The 7,303-nt window shown below is 35.7% G+C and overlaps 1 non-coding gene across 1 annotated transcript; it reads left to right on the top strand.

Moving 5' to 3' along the window:
- Window positions 1-2,955: 2,955 nt before the first annotated feature.
- TRNAR-ACG (transfer RNA arginine (anticodon ACG)) lies at window positions 2,956-3,028 on the top strand. Its single transcript has one exon. It is a non-coding gene; the product is annotated as a tRNA-Arg (tRNA).
- Window positions 3,029-7,303: the final 4,275 nt, after the last annotated feature.

The following is a 7,303-nucleotide window of genomic DNA, read 5'->3' as shown; positions in this document are numbered from 1 at the left end:
GTAAAGATTGAATATGTAAAGAGATATTACATTACCATGAAGATTATGAAGAATTTGTAAGAACCTTAATTTATGTACGATAAGATAAAGAATGTTATCAATAAAATTAAAAATCAGTTTTGTGGAACACTTGTACACAAACATGATGGGCCTTTCTGAAATCTCAGGTTTATGGATCTTAGGTGTTACATAAAAGATGGACATTCTACGATCTTATAAACTAAAGTTTCGCCCTTCGTCGGTTAGTCTGTTTATGGTGTCGGCTCTTTGAGTTTGCGTACAACGGTGAATTCCATCACATGTAAAATTAAGTGTCGGATAGATGTCTCCAGCTTCATCTATGTACAGTTCATAGCTCAAACTACATTAGCGTCTCCTTCGTCAGTAATTGTAATAGCAATGTGAAATCGTGGGTTACATATAGTTTGATGTTCCTTCAGCTCAAGCTATCGTAAAGAAGTAATAAATATCGGCTAATCTGTTCCATCAACATCAGACAACTTAGAATAATTATTCACACTTGAACTAATGTGTGCACTTAGTGAAACTTATGGAACCCATTTGTATTGGCTGTCGTTTGGTATAATGCTACACACTATATTACATGTACTCTGCCCACCATGGGGAACAAAACCTTTAACTTAATACTGAGCCACTTGGAGGTGGACAAGAAGCAGATAAAATAAGTCGAGTCTTGTGTAAAATTAAAAGGTAAACGTGAAAAGTTCATAAGGTGTTTAATGACAATGATATATCTTAGAAAGTTAGAATATTCGCAAGTGTGGCAAATGCCACACAATAGTACCGTAAATTGAGTATTCATGACAAGATCTTAAATTAACGAGAGGTAAAACCAATGATTTTTAATACATTAACTCGATTCACTATAACCTAAATAATTACCAAAATAACCAAAGTGTGGATGTAGATTTTGAAGGTTACAATATTCTGTAAACTTTATACAACTTTAATCAGTAACACGAATACTGTTCAATTTCCCCCAAAATAAATGATTTTTTAAAATATAACAGAAGAAGTCTTGTTTGTTAAAATCACAGACTTTACGAGCTCTTTCTAGAGTATTGTAAAGGTAAGCAAATTCTAATATAACTAATTTTTTTGTTTTGAATTTCGCACAAAGCTACACGAGCTATCTGCGCTAGCCTTTCCTAATTTAGCAGTGTAACACAAGGCAGCCATCATCAACACCCACAGCCAACTCTTGGGCTACTCTTTTTACCAACGAATAGTTTGATGGATCGCAACTTTATAACGCCCGGCTGAAAAGGCGAACATGTTTGGTGCGACGAGTATTTGATCCCCGACCCTCAAATTACAGGTCGCGCGCTTAACCACTTGGCCATGCCGGGCAAATATAACTAATATGCCGTACGTAGTGCATACTGTATCATAACTTATCTACAATATTCGTATTTGGAAATGGAACATTCATAACTGCAAATCTGAACGTGTCCATGTTATTAAAATGTTAACTTGAATATTTGTTTTATGATCCTGATACCTAGTTTGGTTTGGTTTGTTTTGAATTTCGTGCAAAGCTACAGGGGCTATCTGCGCTAGCCGTTCCTAATTTAACAGTGTAAGACCAGAGGGAACACAGCTAGTCATCCCCACCGACCGCCATCTTTTGGGCTCACCAACGAATAGTGGGATTGACCGTCAGTATAATGCCCCCACGGCTGAAAGGGCAATCATGTTTGGCGTGACGGGGATGCGAACCCGCGACCCTCAGATTATGAGTCGCACGCTTTAACTGCGCTTGGCCATACCGGGCCGACAAGACTTTATAAACAGAATCTGACAGCATGGAACTAACTCATTTTGGATATCAATAAGAGATGAATATCCTCTGTTAAGTGCTAAGGCTCAGCGAACCTGAATTCCCTGATGATAAAAACAAGTACCGCGCGAAAATCAGTGTGGAACAGGAAATGAGAGTGTTGGTGTCCAATCAGATTCCAAGTTTAGCTGTGCAGTATCCAGTAGGCGCACACATCCCATTAGTAATTGTGGTTGTTTAAAATGAAATAAAAAAGTATTGTTTTACCTTCAATTTACGTGTATTATTCTTTTCAGACGGCTACAACGTTTTTAGAGATAAATAGTTACTGAGTTTTAAGTTGTTTGGACCTAACGACTTCATAAACGGAATTGTTGGTTTTTTTTTTCTTTTGCCTAAGGTGAGACAAATTGCTGAGACACTAAGGGTGCTGTGAACCGAAACAGTTTTGGACACGCTGGTAAAAGGAATGGTGCCAGAGTTAAGTGTAATCAAATTAACATTTTTAAGCAGAACCTAACAACAGAAAGAGTGTTTATCATTTTATCTGTTGTGTTGATTATTCAATTTAGAAACGATAATCGATAATAATTAGGAAACATAACAGATGCTAATTAAGAACAACAATAATAATTAGGTTGACAATAATTACGAAGAGCAATAGATAATAATTAGAAACATCAGCGAATAATAATTAAAACCAACAATGGATAATAAATAGGACCGTCAATGGAAAATAATTAAAAACAACAACTGTTAATAATTAGGAACAACAAGAGATTTCTTTTTTTTACCGAGGGTTAGATCCGCTAATTACAGGAGATTTAACAAGGAAACTTCTAGAGTGGTATTTATTTGAATGCTATTCTAGATGTGTGCCAATTAATGTAAAAGAATAGACTTAATAAAATTGAAACAATTTCTTATTACCAACAAACAAAAAAGTAACGTATATTTTTGTTTAAAGAAAAATTCATTTTCTACTGGGTTGTTATTAGGTCTGTAACCTCCTTTATTTCAATATAGATCTTTACAGAACTAATACATGACTAGCATAAAGTATTATCTTTAATTGAAGAACTCGAAGTAGAAATGAACCAAGAAATCATATTTGAATTAAACAGATAAATTTAGTTTCTCTGTCTCATCATAGCGGGCCAGTGGCGCAATGGACAACGCGTCTGACTACGGATCAGAAGATTCCAGGTTCGAATCCTGGCTGGCTCGATTAAGCGTTGGAATTTTGGGTCCGGCACGGCCAAGCGTGTTAAGGCGTGCGACTAGTGATCAGAGGTTCGCATCCCGGTCGCGCCAAACATACTCGCCGTTTCAGCCGTGTGAGCGTTATAATGTGACGTTCAATCCCGCTATTTGTGCTAAAAGGGTAGCCCAATAGTTGGCGGTGGGTGGTGATGACTAGTTGCCTTCCGCTCTAGTCTAACACTCCTAAATTAGGGACGGCTAGCGCATATAGTCCTCGTGTCGCTTTGCGCGAAATTCGAAACACAAACAAACTGTATATTGCAAAACAACACTAATATACTAAGACAGGTTGCTTTATGAAGGACAGTTTTATATTCTTGAATACGGTTACATCATTGCACGTGAGCAGCGTAACTGCAATTTCCATAACTTTAGCCAGGCACTACTGACTGGCCAATATACTAAAAGTAACATGTATATTGTTATGATATTTAGATTAAGCATTTCTATTTTTATGTCGTCACATGTAGTTTTTCTAGGAACAACAACATAATTTATATTTATTCCCCAATTTTTTTATGGAGGTTACGAAGTCTGTCAAATTGAACCAACCCGTATGAAGACAAAGTAGTGAAAATAACACATAAATATAAAGCTTGTTTGATAAAAACGACGTTCATAATTACCTGGGGATTGTAAAGATTTTGTACGTAAAATCTGAAAATGTTCTGATCCTTAAAAAATTTTTTAATCTTAAAATCAAAATTATTTTGCATGTTGAACAGTCAACATCCTGGTAACGAAAAAAAAATACAAGAAAATCTTTAATTAAAAGATCTTAATATTTAATTGAAAATGGCATACTTTGTTTTCCAAAGCTCGGCAGGGTGTACCAATAAACTGTCAAATATTGAAAAGATATGCTAACGTTATCAATAAATAATAGTATAATTACTTTTATGGTTACGAGCTGAGTAAATTTCACCCAACCTTTACTGGAAGGGCTATCTGCAAAATTACCACCATCTGTACCTAATGAGTGGATCTTCAAAAATTCAAAATATGAACACAGAGTACTGATCAATTCTTTCTTTCAGTTTGTTGAATGCTTATCCAGAATCAAGATACGAAGAAATGTTATTTGGGTTTTCAAGTAATTTGCGTGGAGGATTTAACAGAATGATCATAGTAAGAGCATGTTATAAGAAATACACTTATCTTCCACAGGTTCACATAGACTGTGAAGCTGTTTGAAACTATATGTTTCAAGACGGTTTGTATGGGTATTAAATCTTTAATTAAAATAAAGTACACAACAATGTTTTGACCTTCTTAGGTCATCTTCGGAAGCAAGCTAATCAAACCTATATAGAATTCGCCCACGAAAGCTATGTTTATTTTGATCGATGGTATAACTCTAAGCATATTGATAACAGTTTTGAAAAACTAAAACAGTTATATCTAATTGACATAACCTAACATCCAACTGCACCGCCCTCTACAATCCTGTACCCGTTTATACTCTCATCCCTAAGACATATGTCCAGCAATGGTCACTTGCAATTCTCTCTTTCTTAACCTGAAGATGACCTAGGAAGGTCGAAACGCTGTTCTCTCCTTCTCAGTAAATGTTTTAATACCCATACCAGCAGTTCTGAGATGCATTTTTATTTCAAGTGGATTTCTCGTCATCAAGATCTATAGATAAATTTTAGTGTATCACTTGGTTTCTATGTCAGATAAAGCTATAGATGTATGTTTGTCTATCACTTATTTTCCGAGGTCGGAGAGACCTATAGTTGGAAGTTTGTGTATCGATTCTTTCTCTACATCAGAGAGATCTATGTTTGCTTGTCACTTGTATTTCTATGCCAGCGTAAATTATACTTGCATTTTTATTTATCAGATGAAATTTTGTGTATCTGTTATTTTATTTACGTCAGACACATCCACCCTTGGATGTTGGTGTATCACTTGTTTTATATATCAGACATATCCACATTCAATTTTAAAAGACAACAATAATAATATAATTATAATACGTTCCTCACCTCAGACAATCACGTAGGTTCATCAAATTTTGATTTAAATGATGAAAATACCATGACCAGGGCGCACTCGAAAGATGGAACTTTTGTCTACAGAGCCAAACTGGGAATCGTAATATTATAATAAAAATAGTATTATATTATAGCTACTTGGTATTTTTTATTGGGAATGGTTTTCGCTCGATTGTAAGTGCAGAGCTCAGAAAAAAGTAAAACTTAATTATTCAATTTTAGCATTAATCGATATATTTTTATATTACTTTAATGTTTCGGGAGGAAACGTAATGGAACACTTTTGTACTCCAAGAAGAAATAAGTAGAAAATAATATTATTTATTATCGAAGGCTGTTAGATAAATAATTATAATAATTATAAAATAGCCATATATATACACAACCAAAAGTCATATGAAAGACGTGAGGAAATTCTGAAAATTATAAAGCTTCACGACATATCACAAATATATACACAACTACATGTACAGCAGCTGCTACCTGTTTCATGTGCAGAAGACGATTGTATTGTATGTCAAGTGTATTAAAATTTGTGGTTGTTTTATCGGTTGAATATTTTTATGAAAGTAAAAAAGATAAAATGTCGAATATATATTTTATAATGTTATTTACATTACGTAGTTAGCTTCTTTCATACATAACTCAGTATGATTTATTTACACTACCTAGTCACACATACCTCAGTATGATTTATTTACACTACGTACTCACACATATCTCAGTATGATTTATTTACACTACGTAGTCACACCTGCCTCAGTATGATTTATTCTCCCTTTTATGATTAATTTCGGATATCTTTTATAATATGTGTCAGAAAACATGCGTATGCAATTCAAAAAGTAACAATATGGATTGTCAACAAAGAGTTCTCAGATCTTAAGTCACGTGGTTCTTTAAAAGTCACGGTTGATTATATTTTGCGTCAGTCATACATGGGTGCATATCTGTTCCAATGTTTAAAGATACGGCATCAAATGCATATAGTAACAAGTTTCTGAAAGCAACTTCTATACAATTCATTGGGTTTGGAGCAAAAGAATGGAGAGAGGGTAGTTTTGACATCTCCATGTGTTCCAAGCTCTTTTCCATGGAGATAGTTCTGCAAGCTTCGGAACAAATGATAATCTGATAGAGCAAGGTCTGGAAAATAAGGAGAATGTGGAAGTCTTTTCCAGTTTAGCTCTCAATCTATGCAGATGTAATCCTTGCTGGATGGGGCCGTGCATTATCCTATGTAACACAACATCTTTACGAGTGATAACAGGCCTTTTTTCTTTCAGTGCAACATTGAAGCGCTCTAACTCTCGGAAGCAAAAGTCTGATGTAATCGTTACATTAAGTAGCAACAACTCAAAGTGGATCATACATCAACAATATCCCACGAAACGTTTAACAAGACTTTCCTAGGGTGGAGGCTCAGTTTGGGCTGTGCTTTAGCCAGTTTACCTGCGGCGCTTAACATTTTTTATAAAATATCCATTTTTCATCTTCAGTCACTAACCTGTCCAAGAAAGGTGAGTCACGTTCACGAGAGTGCTGATAAGTCCAAATGTCCGCTCTTGCTCTAAGGCTGGGTTTTGTCAAGTCATGGAGACTCATTTTCCAAACGGTTGGAGATGACGGTGAACTGTTGAACGGGTTGAATTAAGCTTCCATGCTAGTTCTTAAACTGTCACAGCACAATCTTCATCAAGTGCAGCCAGCAGCAAGTCATCATTAAACTCAACAGGACGACCTGCATGTGACACATCAGTTAAGCTGCAGTCACCTGAAGTGAACTTATGAAATTACCTTGGACGTTTACTTTCATTGAAAGACACCGAATCATAAACACCTTGAATGCTTCATGTAGTTTCTGCTGTACTATTGCCTCTTCTAAACTCATAAAGTATTATATGCCTAATGTGCTCTTCATACACATCCATCTTCATAAGGGTTTTTTGGTTAATGATCTGAAAAAGTAGAGTTGGATTAGTTTCTTTCTGTTTGATTTGTTTTGAATTTCGTGCAATGCTATACAGGGGTTGTCTGCGCTAGCCATCCCTATTTAACAGTATAAGACTAGAGGGAAGGCAGCTAGTTATCACTACCCACCGCCAACTCTTGGCTACTCTTTTGCCAATGAACAGTGGGATTGACCGTTACATTATAACGCTCCCATGGCTGAAAGAGCGAGCATTCAAACCCACGACCCTCGAATTACGAGTCGAGTGCCTTAACCACTTGGCCATGC

The sequence above is a fragment of the Tachypleus tridentatus genome, chromosome 1 (assembly GCF_004210375.1).
Source record: "Tachypleus tridentatus isolate NWPU-2018 chromosome 1, ASM421037v1, whole genome shotgun sequence".
NCBI classification, from domain to species: domain Eukaryota; kingdom Metazoa; phylum Arthropoda; class Merostomata; order Xiphosura; family Limulidae; genus Tachypleus; species Tachypleus tridentatus.
Note: the sequence above shows the minus strand (reverse complement) of the source record. Positions and strands in the feature narration are given on the sequence as shown.